The sequence below is a fragment of the Eublepharis macularius genome, chromosome 1, assembly GCF_028583425.1.
Source record: "Eublepharis macularius isolate TG4126 chromosome 1, MPM_Emac_v1.0, whole genome shotgun sequence".
Classification (NCBI taxonomy): Eukaryota; Metazoa; Chordata; class Lepidosauria; order Squamata; family Eublepharidae; genus Eublepharis; species Eublepharis macularius.
The window spans coordinates 3,533,560-3,549,574 of NC_072790.1; positions in this window are offsets into that span (position 1 = coordinate 3,533,560).

The window sequence follows — 16,015 nt, forward strand, 5'->3', positions numbered from 1 at the left end:
CAGACACCTGCAGACACAGACAGACAGACACAGACAGACACAGACAGACACAGACGGACACAGAAAGACAGACACAGACACAGACAGACTGACAGAAAGAAAATGACAGATACAGACAGACACAGAAACAGACACAGACACAGACAAAAACAGACAGACACAGACGGACACAGACAGACAAAGACAGACAGACAGACACAGACAGACACAGACAGACAGTCACAGACAGACACAGACAGACACAGACAGACACCTGCTGACACCTGCAGACACATACAGACACAGAAAACACCGACAGACAAAGACAGACACAGACAGAAACAGAAAGACAGACAGACAGAAAGACAAAGACACAGACAGACACAGAAAGACAGACACAGACAGAGACACACACAGACACAGACATAGACAGACAGAAAGACAGACAGACACAGACAGACACAGACAGACACAGTCAGACACAGATAGACAGACACAGACACACACTGTGAGACAAAGACAGACACAGACAGACACAGGAAGACAGGCAGACAGACACAGACAGTCACAGACAGAAACAGACATACAAAGACACAGACACAGAAAGAAAGACACAGAAAGAGAAAGACCTATAAACACAGACAGAGAGACACAGACAGACACAGAGAGACACAGAAGGACACAGACGGACACAGACAGACAGACACAGATGCAGACAGACACAGACAGAAAGACACAGAGAGACAGAAAGACACAGAAAAAGACACAGACAGAGGCAGACAGGCAGACAGACACAGACAGTCACAGACAGAAACAGACAGACACAGAGAAACAGCCTGAAACAGACAGACACAGACAGACAGACACAGACAGACAGACACAGACAGACACAGACAGACACAGATAGACATAGAGAAGAACAGACAGAGACAGACACAGACGGACACAGACACAGACAGACACAGACAGACACAGGCAGACAGACACAGACACAGACAGACACAGACAGACAGATACAGACAGACACAGTCAGACACAGACACGGACAGACAGGCACAGACAGACACAGACAGACACAGACAGACATACAGACACAGACAGACAGACACAGACGGACGCAGACAGACAGAAACAGCCAGAGACAGACACAGACAGACACAGAGAGACATACACAGAAAGGCACAGACAGACTCAGACAGACAGACCCAGACAGACACAGACAGAAAGACACAGACACAGACACGGACAGACAGACACAGACAGACAGAGACGGACACAGACAGACACAGACTGACGCAGACAGAGAGGGACAGACCCAAACAGACACAGACGGACAGACACAGACAGAAAGACACAGACAGAGACAGACAGACAGAGACGGACACAGACAGACACAGACAGAGACAGACAGACACAGTCAGATCCATACAGAGACAGACACAGACAGACACAGGCAGACACAGACAGATAAACACAGACAGACACAGACAGACACAGATAGACAAAGACAGACAGACACAGACAGACATATGCAGAAAAAGACAGACATAGACAGACATAGACAGACACAGACAGACACACAGACTCAGACAGACAGACACAGACAGACACAGACCGACACAGACACACAGACTCAGACCGACAGACACAGACAGACACAGACAGAAAGACACAGAAACAGACACAGTCAGACAGACACAGACAGACACAGACAGACACAGACAGACACAGACAGACACAGACAGACAGACAGACAGACAGACAGAGACGGACACAGACAGACACAGACATACACAGACAGAGAGGCAGACACAGACAGACAGACGGACACAGACAGAGAGGGACAGTCCCAAACAGACACAGACGGACAGACACAGACACAGACAAAGACAGAAAGACACAGACAGAGACAGAAAGACAGAGACGGACACAGACAGACACAGACAGATACATACAGACACAGTCAGATGCATACACAGACAGAAACAGACAGACACAGACAGACACAGACAGATAAACACAGACAGACACAGACAGACACAGATAGACACAGACAGACAGACACAGACAAAGATATGCAGACACAGACAGACACAGACAGACATATGCAGAAACAGACAGACATAGATAGACACAGACAGACACAGACAGACACGGACAGACACAGTCAGACAGATAGACAGACACAGACAGGCACAGACACAGACACAGACACAAACAGACAGACACAGACGGACACAGACAAACAAAGATAGACAGACAGACAGAGACAGAAACAGACAGACAGTCACAGACAGACACAGAAAGACAGACACAGACACCTGCAGACACATGCAGACACAGACAGACACAGAAAACACCGACAGACACAGACAGACAGACACAGACGGACACAGAAAGACAGACATAGAAACAGACAGACTGACAGAAAGACAAAGACAGACACAGACAGCAAGACACAGACACAGACACAGAGACAAACAGACAGACACAGATGGACACAGACAGACAAAGACAGACAGACAGACACAGACAGACAGTCACAGACAGACACAGACAGACACAGACAGACACAGATAGACATAGAGAAGAACAGACAGAGACAGACACAGACGGACACAGACACAGACAGACACAGACAGACACAGGCAGACAGACACAGACACAGACAGACACAGACAGACAGATACACACAGACACAGTCAGACACAGACACGGACAGACAGGCACAGACAGACACAGACAGACACAGACAGACATACAGACACAGACAGACAGATACAGACGGACGCAGACAGACAGAAACAGCCAGAGACAGACACAGACAGACACAGAGAGACATACACAGAAAGGCACAGACAGACTCAGACAGACAGACACAGACAGATACAGACAGAAAGACACAGACACAGACACGGACAGACAGACACAGACAGACAGAGACGGACACAGACAGACACAGACAGACACAGACAGAGAGGGACAGACCCAAACAGAGACAGACGGACAGACACAGACAGAAAGACACAGACAGAGACAGACAGACAGAGACAGACACAGACAGACACAGACAGAGACAGACAGACAGAGACGGACACAGACAGACACAGACAGACACAGGCAGACACAGACAGACACAGGCAGACACAGACAGATAAACACAGACAGACACAGACAGACACAGATAGACAAAGACAGACAGACACAGACAAAGATATGCAGACACAGACAGACACAGACAGACATATGCAGAAAAAGACAGACAGACATAGACAGACACAGACAGACACTGACAGACACAGAGAGACACAGACAGACACAGACAGACACAGACAGACACAGACACACAGACTCAGACAGACAGACACAGACAGACACAGACAGAAAGACACAGAAACAGACACAGACAGACACAGACAGACACAGACAGACACAGACAGACAGACAGACAGAGACGGACACAGACAGACACACACATACACAGACAGAGAGGCAGACACAGACAGACAGACGGACACAGACAGAGAGGGACAGTCCCAAACAGACACAGACGGACAGACACAGACACAGACAAAGACAGAAAGACACAGACAAGGACAGAAAGACAGAGTCGGACACAGACAGACACAGACAGATACATACAGACACAGTCAGATGCATACACAGACAGAAACAGACAGACACAGACAGACACAGACAGATAAACACAGACAGACACAGACAGACACAGATAGACACAGACAGACAGACACAGACAAAGATATGCAGACACAGACAGACACAGACAGACATATGCAGAAACAGACAGACATAGATAGACACAGACAGACACAGAAAGACACGGACAGACACAGTCAGACAGATAGACAGACAAAGAAAGACACAGACAGACAGACAGACAGACAGACAGACACAGACAGGCACAGGCACAGACACAGACACAAACAGACAGACACAGACGGACACAGACAAACAAAGATAGACAGACAGACAGAGACAGAAACAGACAGACAGTCACAGACAGACACAGAAAGACAGACACAGACACCTGCAGACACATGCAGACACAGACAGACACAGAAAACACCGACAGACACAGACAGACAGACACAGACGGACACAGAAAGACAGACACAGACACAGACAGACTGACAGAAAGACAAAGACAGACACAGACAGCAAGACACAGACACAGACACAGACACAAACAGACAGACACAGATGGACACAGACAGACAAAGACAGACAGACAGACACAGACAGACAGTCACAGACAGACACAGAAAGACAGAGACAGACACGTGCAGACACATGCAGACACAGACAGACACAGAAAACACCGACAGACAAAGACAGACAGACACAGACAGACACAGACAGACACAGACAGACAGACACAGACACAGACAGACAGACAGACAGACAGAAAGACACAGACAGAGATACTCACAGACACAGACACAGACAGACAGAAAGACAGAGAGACACAGACAGACACAGACAGACACAGATAGACAGACACAGACACACACTGTGAGACAAAGACAGACACAGATAGACACAGGAAGACAGGCAGACAGACACAGACAGTCACAGACAGAAACAGGCATACAAAGACACAGAAAACACAGAAAACATACAAAGACACAGAAAACACCGACAGACACAGACAGACAGAAAGACACAGACAGACACAGACACAGAAAGACAGACAGACAGAAAGACAAAGACAGATACAGACAGAAAGACACAGACACAGACAGACACTGACAAAGACACACGCAGACACAGACACAGACAGACAGAAAGACAGACAGACACAGACAGACACAGACAGATACAGTCAGACACAGATAAACAGACACAGACACACACTGTGAGACAAAGACAGATACAGACAGACACAGGAAGACAGGCATACAGACACAGACAGTCACAGACAGAAACAGACATACAAAGACACAGACACAAAAAGAAAGACACAGACAGAGAAAGACAGATAAACACAGACAGAGAGAAACAGACAGACACAGACACAGATGGACACAGACGGACACAGACAGACTGACACAGACAGACAGACACAGACAGAAAGACACAGAGAGACAAAAAGACACAGAAACAGACAGACAGACACAGACATACAGACAGACAGACACAGACAGACACAGACAGACACAGGCAGACAGGCAGACAGACACAGACAGTCACAGACAGAAACAGACATACAAAGACACAGACACAAAAAGAAAGACACAGACAGAGAAAGACAGATAAACACAGACAGAGAGACACAGACAGACACAGACGGACACAGACGGACACAGACGGACACAGACAGACAGACACAGACACAGACAGACACAGACAGAAATACACAGAGAGACAGAAAGACACAGAAACAGACAGACAGACACAGACAGACAGACAGACAGACACAGACAGACACAGGCAGACACAGGCAGACAGGCAGACAGGCAGACAGACACAGACAGTCACAGACAGAAACAGACAGCCACAGAGAGACAGCCTCAAACAGACAGACACAGACAGACAGACACAGACAGACACAGACAGACAGACACAGACAGAAACAGACAGACACAGATAGACATAGACAAGAACAGACACAGAGACAGACACAGACGGACACAGACACAGACAGACACAGACAGACACAGGCAGACACAGACACAGACAGACAGAGACAGACAGACACAGACAGACACAGTCAGACACAGACACGGACAGACAGGCACAGACAGACACAGACAGACACAGACAGACAGACAGACACAGACAGACAGACACAGACGGACACAGACAGACACAGACAGACACAGAGAGACAGACACAGACAGGCACAGACAGACTCAGACAGACACAGACAGACACAGACAGAAAGACACAGACACAGACACAGACAGACACAGACAGACACAGACACAGACACAGACAGACACAGACAGACAGAGAGACACAGACAGACAGAGACAGACAGAGAGGGAAAGACCCAAACAGACACAGACGGAGAGACACAGACACAGACAGAAAGACACAGACAGAGACAGACAGACAGAGACGGACACAGACAGACACAGACAGATACATACAGACGCAGTCAGATGCATACACAGAGAGACACAGATAGACACAGACAGACAGACACAGACAAAGATATGCAGACACAGACAGACACAGACAGACATATGCAGACACAGACAGACATAGACAGACACAGAAAGACACAGACAGACACGGACAGACACAGTCAGACAGATAGACAGACACAGAAAGACACAGACAGACACAGACAGACAGACACAGACAGACACAGACACAGACACAGACACAAACAGACAGACACAGACGGACACAGATAGACAAAGACAGACAGACAGACACAGACAGACACAGACAGACAGTCACAGACAGACAGAGACAGACACCTGCAGACACATGCAGACACAGACAGACACAGAAAACACCGACAGACACAGACAGACAGACACAGACAGACAGATACAGACAGACACAGACGGACACAGATAGACAAAGACAGACAGACAGACACAGACAGACACAGACAGACAGTCACAGACAGACAGAGACAGACACCTGCAGACACATGCAGACACAGACAGACACAGAAAACACAGACAGACAGACACAGACAGACACAGACAGACAGACACAGACACAGAGAGACAGACAGAAAGACAAAGACAGACACAGACAGAAAGACACAGACACAGACAGACAGACACTGACAGAGACACACACAGACACAGACAGAAAGACAGACAGACACAGACAGACACAGAGAGACAAATATAGACAGACACACACACACACTGTGAGACAGACAGACACAGGCAGACACAGGCAGACAGGCAGACAGACACAGACAGTCACAGACAGAAACAGACATACAAAGACACAGACACAGAAAGAAACACACAGAAAGAGAAAGACAGATAAACACAGACAGAGAAACTCAGACAGATACAAACAGACACAGACGGACACAGACGGACACAGACAGACACTGACACAGACAGACACAGACAGAAAGACACAGAGAAACAGAAAGACACAGAAACAGACAGACAGACACAGACAGACAGACGGATAGACAGACACATACAGACACAGACAGACAGGCAGACAGACACAGACCGTCACAGACAGAAACAGACAGACAGAGAGAGAGAGAGCCTCAAACAGACAGACACAGACAGACTGACACAGACAGACACAGGCAGACAGGCAGGCAGACACAGACAGTCACAGACACAAACAGACAGACACAGAGAGACAGCCTCAAACAGACAGACACAGACAGACAGACACAGACAGACACAGACAGACACAGATAGAAACAGACAAGAACAGACACAGAGACAGACACAGACGGACACAGACAGACACAGACAGACACAGACCGTCACAGACACAAACAGACAGACATAGAGAGAGAGCCTCAAACAGACAGACACAGACAGACAGACACAGACAGACACAGACAGACAGACAGAGACGGACACAGACAGACACAGAGAGACCCAGACAGAGAGGCAGACACAGACAGACAGACAGACAGACACCGACAGAGAGGGACAGACCCAAACAGACACAGACGGACAGACACAGACACAGACACAGACAGAAAGACACAGACAGAGACAGACAGACGGACACAGACAGAGACAGGCAGACAGACACAGACAGAGACACACACAGACACAGAAACAGACAGACCGAAAGACAGACAGACACAGCCAGACACAGACAGATACAGTCAGACACAGATAGACATAGACAAGAACAGACACAGAGACAGACACAGACGGAAACAAACACAGACAGACGCAGGCAGATACAGACACATACACAGACAGACACAGACAGACAGATACAGACTGTCAGACTGTGGCTAGATAAGGTACTCTCTGCAAGATTCCCTTTAGAAGCAAGAATAAGTCCAATGTCTAGCAAAGGAAGTTTTATTGCAGAAAAGGTCCATTATAGTCCACTGTCCTGAATAGGAGACTCAGGATGGTACATGATCATTGTTACCAATGAAGAGCAAGCATAGGATACAGAGTAACAATACCCATCTGGAACAGCCTCCCCCCACAGTTCTCAAAACAACATCTTTCAGTCCTGGGAAGCTGCTCTCCTTCAAGGCCAATGCTTGGTGGAACGGGGTTAGACACAACAATCTCCTCTGGTGGGAATGCTGCCTGGGAACTGGTGCACCTGGGGAGAAAGCACTTAAACACTAGAAGCATTAGAAAATGGAGTCAGTACAGTTTAGAGACATACTGGACCTGACATTCTGCCCCCCTTAAAATAGATCCCCCCCTGGCTTATATGGATAGCGAGTATGAAAAGCTTTGGTTAATCTAGGAGCATGAACATGTGCCGAGTTCACCCATTCATCGTAACCAGAATCAAAGTCCTTCCAGCGAATGAGGTAAAAAAGCTGGTTTCGTTTGAGCTTAGAGTCCAAGATTTGTTGTACCTCATAGTGTATTTGGTCGTCAATCAAAGTTGGAATGGGTGGAGCTTTGACGTGCCATTTGTTGTCGGTGGGAGCTCTTTTCAGAAGACTGACATGGAACGTATCATGCACATGGCGCAAGTTCTTGGGCAAAGTTACAGCAACAGTCACTTTATTTATTATCTTGCGCACAGGAAAAGGTCCTAGGAATTTTAGAGCGAGTTTGCGGCTTGTTTGAGCTAGTTTCAGATTTTTTGTGGAAATATACACATGATCTCCGGGTTGCAATTCCCATTCGGCCACACGATGGCGGTCTGCGTATTTTTTGTAATCCAGTTTGGCTTTTTCGAGGTGTTTTTTAATGAGAGTCCATTGCTGTGCCGCCTCCCCCCACCATGAAGATACATCTGGCAATTTTGAGGAATGGAGAGGGGGTGCGTCCAACGGGAAGGGATTGAAGTGGGCTCCGTAGACAATTTTGAAGGGGGCCTCTCCCGTCGAAGCGTGTACACTGTTGTTATATGAGAACTCGGCCAAAGGGAGGAGGTCTACCCAATTATCTTGCTGAAAATTGATGTAACAACGAAGGAATTGTTCTAATATTTGATTTGTTTTTTCGGATTGCCCGTCGGTTTGTGGGTGGTGGCTTGAACTGATGCCTTGCTCAATATTCAACATTTTCAAAAGCTCCCGCCAGAAGTTGGCAACGAACTGTCCGCCGCGATCCGAAATCACCTTGGACGGAAAGGAATGTAATTTTACAATGTGTTTTAGAAACAAATCCGCTAGTTTTCGAGCGGAGGGTATAGCAGTGCAAGGGATAAAATGAGCTTGCTTGGAGAACAGATCTACCACAACTAAGATACTATTATGTCCTTTAGAGATAGGTAGATCAGTGATAAAGTCCATAGATATTACTTCCCAGGGTCTGTTTGGTGTCTCCAAGGGTTGTAAGAGACCCGGAGGCTTCCCTTTCCTGGTTTTGGCGCTGAGGCAAATAGGGCAGGAACTAACGTATTGGGAAATGTCTTTGCGCATGCCCGGCCACCAAAATTGTCTCTGGATCAGGTGTAAAGTTTTCAAATACCCATAATGTCCAGCAGTGGGAGCGTCATGACAGCGCTGTAAGATCTCCAGCCTGAGGCTGTTTGGGACATAAAATTTGCTCCCAGCTAGCCAATCCCCGTGTGGGGATTGGGTTAGTTTGTTTCGTGGAGCCCTATCCCCCTCCTTCTCTACTTCAGTTTTGAGTTTCGATTTCCATTCTTGGTTAGCCGGGAGGGGCAGCTTGGCCCGACTGCGAGTGGTCACCACGCCCCCAAGTTGCGTAGGTGAGAATACAGTGTCGACAGTCTCCTCCCTCTTGCTCTTGTGTTGGGGCATGCGCGATAGGGCGTCCGCTAAAAAGTTAGTTTTGCCCGGGAGATAGTTTAGAGTGAAGTTGAATTTGGAAAAGAATTCCGCCCATCGCAATTGCTTAGCATTCAGTCTGCGCGGGCTTCGGAGGGCCTCCAGATTCTTGTGGTCCGTCCAGACCTCGAAAGGGTATCGCGCCCCCTCCAGCCAATGTCTCCAGTTAGTGAGGGCTGCCTTTACTGCAAAGGCCTCCTTCTCCCACACATTCCAATTTCTTTCCGCCTCCGAAAACTTTTTAGACAAGAAAGCGCAAGGCCGCAGCCTCCCATCCTCCCCCTTCTGCAGCAGAACTCCCCCAATCGCTGTATCGCTGGCGTCGACCTGTACTATGAAAGGGGCTTGTTCGTTGGGGTGGGAGAGGACGGGTTCCGTTACAAATTGCTTTTTTAAATATTCAAAGGCCGTCTGGCAATCGGGGGTCCATAGCAGTTTGGAAGATGGTTTCTTAGCTTGGTCCCCTTTATCTTTGGTTTTTAGCAAGTCTGTTAAAGGGAGCGTGATTTGGGCGAAGTTTGCTATGAAATCCCTATAGAAGTTGGCAAAACCCAGGAAGGATTGCAGTTCTTTACGGGTGGTGGGTGTTTGCCAGTCTTGGATCGCTTGTATTTTGGCTGGATCCATTTTCAGACCTTCTTGGGAGATACAATACCCGAGGTAAGTAAGTTCGGTCTTATGGAATTCACATTTGGACAACTTGATGGGCAGATTATTTTCCATCAGGGTGGCTAATACTTTCTGTACGGTTTGAATATGTTCCTCCTCGTTGTCTGAGTAAATTAACACATCATCAAGGTACACCACCACCCCTTTGTACAGAAATTCGTGTAGAATTTCGTTTATCATGGACATGAATACGGATGGGGCTCCCGTCAAACCAAAAGGCATAACTAAGTATTCATATTGTCCGAGGGGCGTATTAAAAGCCGTTTTCCACTCATCCCTTGCCTTAATACGAACGTGGAAGTAAGCATCTTTTAGATCTAATTTTGTAAAGATCTTACCTTGGGCCACGACGTTGAGAAGGTCTCGGATGAGCGGTATAGGATAGGCGTTGTTTGTGGATACCGCATTTAACCCTCGGAAATCAGTACACAGTCGGAGTCCGCCATCCTTCTTTTTCACGAAGAGGACCGGAGCGGCGTGGGGGCTGGTGGCCGGGCGTATGAATCCGCGTTGGAGGTTGGTGTCAATGAATTTTCGAAGCTCTTCACGTTCATGGAGACTCATGGGATAGAGCCGTCCTTTGGGCAGTGAGGCTCCGGGTAAAATTTCTACCGCACAATCCGTACGTCTGTGCGGGGGTAGAGTATCCGCTTCCTCCTCCGAGAAAGCCTTTAGAAAGGGCCAGTACGGTTCGGGTATTTGGCTGACTTCTTCTTGGGTGAGAAGGGCCTTTTCTTTATGCGTTGGATCGTCGCCCCAGTTCTGATTCCAACGGTGATTTTTACAGTTGGTGTGACTGAAGGTAATACATCCTTGTGCCCAATCTATATAGGGGTTGTGATCACATAGCCATCTACTGCCTAGAATTAACGGGTACTTGGCAGTAGAGCTGATGACAAAGGACCTCTTCTCCCAATGTTGCCCCATGCCCGTGATTACTGGGATGGTCTCCGTTGTTACAGGATTCATATTGGTACCATCCATTTGTTCAAAGATTACTGGATTTTGTAAATCCCGGGTTGGTAGGACTAGTCCATTGACTAACGCAGGGGCGATAATGTCTCTTGAGCAGCCCGAGTCAATAAGGGCTTGCACCCGAATGTGCATCTTCCTCTCAGGGTTGAGTAGAGTCACTGGCATGAATAAAATGGACCCAGGTGGCCGGTCCCGTGCAGGGACGGGCTTCTGGTGGATCTGTCGTTTGGGTCCTTTTACGACAGATCCATTTCGTTTCCCGACTGGGGACTTTCTGGATTGACTTCTGCGGTTGGGGAAGCGGGATCATATTCCATGACTTCTTCCGCTTCCAACCCTCTCTCTGAGGCTGGCCTTTGGGAAGTGCCGCGACCTCTATTCGCCCGGGGTGCTGGAGTCGGGCGTTGGGGCGCAGAAAACTGAGCCGGAGTTGGACGGCGTAGTTGGAGCGGAGGTCTTTGCACAGGCCGGTAAGGGCATTGTGCTGCAAAGTGACCAGCCTGTCCGCAATGCAGGCACAGCCCTTGTTGCCATCTAGCATCTCTCGCTCCACGGGTGGCGTAGCTAGTTCCCCGTGCCGCCCTCTGTAAGGTTAATGGTCTTCTTTGTCCCGTTTGTTGTTGTTGTTCAACCAAACGGACTTCTAATATGCGATTCTCCACTTCACAAATAAGTTGGATCCACCCTAACAGCGTAGGGGGATTGTCTTGCATGAGGGCTCTGTCCAAAAGTCTCGGGTTAAGGCCTTGTTTGAACAGGATAATTTTGGTGGACTCCTCACACCTGGGGCACTTGGCTGCTAATTGTCGGAATTTTGTAACATAGTCTCTTGCTGTCATGCTGCCTTGCTTGATGGCTTGCAATTCTGTTCGGGCCCTAGTTTCCTCTAAGGGGTCTTCATATTGGGCTCGAATAGCATCCACCAACCCCTGGAGAGTATCAAGTTCTGGGGCCCCGACATTGTATAGTCCTACATACCAGTCTGCTGCCTTGCCCTGTAGACGAGATCCGAGATGTTCGATTTGACTGGCCTCGCTGCCGAATAGGTGCCCCCAACGGTTGAAAAACTGTACCACTTGTACTAAGAAAAATCCCAGTTTGGAGGGGTCCCCATCGAAGGTGGCTTCCAGCTTTACCCAGCCCATCGGGAGGTCTTGTCTCGGAGCAGGCACTGGGTAAAAGTCCATCGGCATTTCTAGTTGTCCCTGAGGCACAGGCGGAGGTAACTGGGGCCTCGGTAGGGGCAACGGTGCCGGCTGTGCTGGCGGCGGTCGAGCCGGCGGTGCCGGCTGGGGTTGACCTGGTGGTGCGGGCGGAGGTTGCCGTGGTTGCGCTGGCGGGGTTGGTCTTGGCTGGGCCGGCGGCTGCAATGGCGGGCGAGCAGGTGGCGGTATCCTCGGTCTAGCGGGTAACACAGGAGGCGTTGGCGGTGGCTGTCGAGGTGGAGTAGGTTGGTGTGGTTGATTTGGGATCGGCCGCTGCGGAGGTGGTCGGAGGGGTCGTAGTGGTGCAGGCCGTCCCGGTTGGTTCGGGGGTGGCAAGACGGGCTGGTCCTGAGGCTGCTGCACCGGTGTGAGCTGCGGTCGAGGTAAGAGGGGCCGCAGCGGCGAGGGTTGAGTAGGTGGAAGGCCGCGCGGGCTTGCCCCTCCGGGCGTTGTAAATCTAGGAAGCAGCGGCTGGCCTCTGGGCGCTATTGGACCTTCTCCCGTAGGTTGGCCGACGGGGACAGTGTTTGGCGGTTGACGCGGGGCTCCCTCTTGGTCCGGCCGGACCTCTATAGGAGAAGTAAGAGGGGGTATCACCGGTGTATCACTTGGCTTTTCTTCACCTTCCGTAGGCCTCTCCACGGGAGTCTCATCTGGGGGCGCATCCCCTTCCTGGTTAGGTTGTTCGGTGGGGGTCTCTCCGGGTGGCTCAACCGAGTCATCCCTTCTCGGTGGAATTTCTTGCTGCTCGGGAAGTTCCTCGGTTTGCTCTCCCGATTCGCCCAGATAGGTGCCCCCTTCGCCGGTAGGTGACGGCTGCTGTTGGGCATCCTCCACCGGATAGGATATGACACTTTGAAGGGTAGCTATCTGTATCGCCATCTCTTCAGGGGATAATCTTTCCCCTGCTCCCATTGCCGAAATTAAATGGATGGCACGAGCTAAACTTTCTTCCATATCCATCAGTTTAGCTTCTAACTGTTGCATACGACTCGCCCCCGGTTGTTCGCTCGTGGAAGCTTCATTCGTTGCACTCACCGGGGACAAGGGGCCCCAAGGAGGAGGGTCCCCTTGGACGACTCTCGATCTCGCGGCTAGGATTCCCTTGGCCATGCCCGTCACGGCCGAGATGCTGGTATCCACCGCATAGGTGCGACCTTGTATCTGCTCCCAACTTTGTTCAGGGACTTCCGTTGGCTCTTTCCACGGAGCAAGTTCGGAGTAATCCCAACTCAGGGCGCCGCGGCGAGACGTGTCCTCTTCCGTCTGCTCGAGCGTCCTGTTCCAATAGTTCCATGATTGGCTGCTGTCTAGCTCCAGGACGGTTCCTAGGCTTCGGCGCCTTTCCATAGAAACTCGAGGATGGAGCCCACCTACACGACGCTCTCTAGTTTCTCTGGGTCTGGCACCCCACTCCGACGGGGTAGGTACCGAAATCAAGGGGAGAGCGGTCGCTTTCGGCCTTGCCCCGAGGTCGGCTTCGGTCTCGACCCGAGCACTGAGGTCGATGAGAGGCGGGGTGGAAGTGGAGACTTCGGTTCCATTCCCGGCTGCTCCCAGCTCCTGGGAGTCTTGGGCTTGTACGGGTTGTTTGTCGGGAGACACATACGGCTCGAACAAAGGATCCCTGTCCGGGACAACCTTGGATTCCGCTGGGCCCGACTCAGACATGATTGGTAACAAAATGTCAGACTGTGGCTAGATAAGGTACTCTCTGCAAGATTCCCTTTAGAAGCAAGAATAAGTCCAATGTCTAGCAAAGGAAGTTTTATTGCAGAAAAGGTCCATTATAGTCCACTGTCCTGAATAGGAGACTCAGGATGGTACATGATCATTGTTACCAATGAAGAGCAAGCATAGGATACAGAGTAACAATACCCATCTGGAACAGCCTCCCCCCACAGTTCTCAAAACAACATCTTTCAGTCCTGGGAAGCTGCTCTCCTTCAAGGCCAATGCTTGGTGGAACGGGGTTAGACACAACAATCTCCTCTGGTGGGAATGCTGCCTGGGAACTGGTGCACCTGGGGAGAAAGCACTTAAACACTAGAAGCATTAGAAAATGGAGTCAGTACAGTTTAGAGACATACTGGACCTGACACAGACAGACACAGTCAGACACAGACACGGACAGACAGGCACAGACAGACACAGACAGACAGACAGACACAGACAGACAGACACAGACGGACACAGACAGACACAGACAGACACAGACAGGCACAGACAGACACAGAGAGACAGACACAGACAGGCACAGACAGTCTCAGACAGACAGACACTGTTGCCAAGTAGGCCCCCTCCCCTGCTTTAAAGCCTGCCATGGACTGTGTTAAAGTTTCCTGCGTTGCTGTTTTACTGCTGCACCAAAGACTGCTTTGCACGTGTGTGCTCTGATGCACGTGTCAGTTTCCTGCCTGCGTGTCAATTACCTTGCTGCTACAATAGACTGTGTAGTTTACTGACTCCATGTTTGGATAACTACACAAAGGACTCTCTTTCTGGGCAACCCTGCCCTAACCTGTATCTGGATCTCCAGTGTGTGTTTGGACTCTGTTACAAGTGTGCCCCGTGCCTGCACTGCCATCTGCCACGGACTGTGCCTGTTCCCTGCTTTGGACTGTGTTTTAAAGTGTTGTTCCCCCTGCCTCCATGGAAGCCTGCCTCATATGGGCCCAAGCCGCTGCTAGCAGCCGGGCGCCTGCCGGGGAAACCTCCAGCGAGCCTGGCTAGGCGCTCCCTGGTCAGTTCCCGCCTGGAGCCTCCCGCGAGCCGGTCGCCGAGCTTGCCCTCGCTACCGGGCAGCCTGCTAACCAGCCTCAGCTATGCCCAGCCGGCATCCATGTTCTCGGGCAGCCAGAAGACCCTGGGAAGAAGACTGCTTTGAGAAGCCATTTCGGCGAAGCGGGCACACCACGTCCGCAGCGAGAGCCCCTCGCCCCGCTCTGCATATCTTAGGAGCCGCCCCGGAGAAGAACTAAGTGCTGACCATCCCAAGCACTTAGAGAATGCATCTCAAAGAAACCTCCGCATTCCAGAAGCTGATGACATCAGGACAAGCCCTGTCCGTTGGAACATCCTTTCAGCCCACTTGGATTTCCCCCTCCCTCTTTTGTCCCCTCTTCCTGAGGTGTCACTTATCACAATCTGATTACCAAAGTGGCCCATCTAAGCCATTCAGTAGCCCATTAGACCCTTTGTTTTAAACTGTGAGAACCACCAAGTACAGCACCAGCCCCAGGGTACGTTTTGGGGTATTTAAGCTGGTCTC